The sequence below is a fragment of the Penaeus vannamei genome, chromosome 19 (assembly GCF_042767895.1).
Source record: "Penaeus vannamei isolate JL-2024 chromosome 19, ASM4276789v1, whole genome shotgun sequence".
Classification (NCBI taxonomy): domain Eukaryota; kingdom Metazoa; phylum Arthropoda; class Malacostraca; order Decapoda; family Penaeidae; genus Penaeus; species Penaeus vannamei.
In genome coordinates, this window is record NC_091567.1 from 12,001,337 (window position 1) to 12,002,794 (window position 1,458).

The 1,458-nt window shown below is 26.5% G+C and overlaps 1 protein-coding gene across 10 annotated transcripts in view; it reads right to left on the reverse strand.

Moving 5' to 3' along the window:
• Positions 1 to 1,135: 1,135 nt before the first annotated feature.
• Positions 1,136 to 1,458, reverse strand: part of LOC113829061 (protein FAM151B) — a 24,256-nt gene continuing 23,933 nt past the window's right edge. For all 10 annotated transcript variants that reach the window (XM_070133900.1, XM_070133893.1, XM_070133897.1 and 7 more), the window contains one exon: positions 1,136 to 1,458. This exon is cut by the window's right edge and continues 428 nt beyond it. The gene's annotated coding sequence lies outside the window, so the exon portion shown is untranslated.

Here is a 1,458-nt window from a genome sequence, read left to right on the forward strand (position 1 = left end):
ATTTGACCCTGCATTGAATGCATCATGGCACCCAGTCAAGAGATTGAAATTTTGAAATTGTATACTCTTTAATATTTTAAAACTTCCCCAGTATGTTGGCAACCGTGATTTAGTAGAATAAATTGTATTTTGTATAGAATTAAGTATCTTATATAGCACTAATATTCCTTACCTTTATAATCAAACTAATATTTCTTACCTATACAATTAAACTAATATTTCTAACCTTTATAATCAAACAAATATTTCTTACCTCTATAATCAAACTAATATTTTTTACCTTTACAATCAATCTAATATTTCTTATCTTTATAATCAAACAAATTTCTTACATTTATAATCAAACTAATATATCATACCTTTATTTCTTACCTTTATAATCAAACAAGCATTTCTTACCTTTATAATCAAACAAGCATTTCTTACCTTTATAATCAAACAAATATTTCTTGCCATTATAACTAAACTAATATTTCTTACCTTTATAATCAATCTAATATTTCCTACCTTATAACCAAACATATTTCTTACGTTTATAATCAAACTAATAATTCTTACCTAGAACTAAATCACTATTGCTGTCAGAGCACCAGAATATCAGACATTAAAACATTACCCAATATCATTTTCTTCCTAATACAGCTATTAAATGGGTTAGTGCTTAACAAGCTGCGACCTTGGTGCCGCATATAACTCTTTCAAAAGACCTGCTGTATTCCTGTCACAGACTTAGATGTGCAAATTATTGTAATAAAGAAAAAAAGAAAAAAAAAGGAGACAATATAATGACATGGATAGCCACAATTTACATTTGTAATGCTATTTTCATTATTACTATTATTCCTTTAATATAATTTTTCCTTTATTATCATTACTATCATTTTTATCATTATAACATTAATTATTATTCTCATTGCCATTATCATCAGTATTATTATTATTATTACTATTATCATTATTTCTATTATTATTATTATTACTGTTACTATTCATCATTATTATTATCATTATTATCATCATTGTTATTATAATTTTTGTCTTCCTTCATTCATTATAATTACCATTCTTTCATTTTATAATAAAAACATAACGCTATAAGAAAAGCTAACATGATTCAGTCCAATAAAACACATGATCCGAGATATATTTTATTATTCCATTGTCAAAAATATGGAAGAAAATACCCAATACAGTTACCATTAACCAGTAATATAATTTCCTCACCCATTAAATTCACCCATTGCGTGTATATATGTATATATCTATATATCTTACCTAGGTATACAAAGTATTCAGTTACCTTAAACATAATAATATGTACAAGACAGAAAGTGAAGGCAGGAAAGAGAGGAGAAAGGAGAGAGAAAGGAGAAGAAAGAATAGAGAATAGAAAAGAGAAGGGAGAAGACAGAAAAAGGAAGAGGAAATAGAGAGGAGGGAGGAGAGGATAGAGGGACA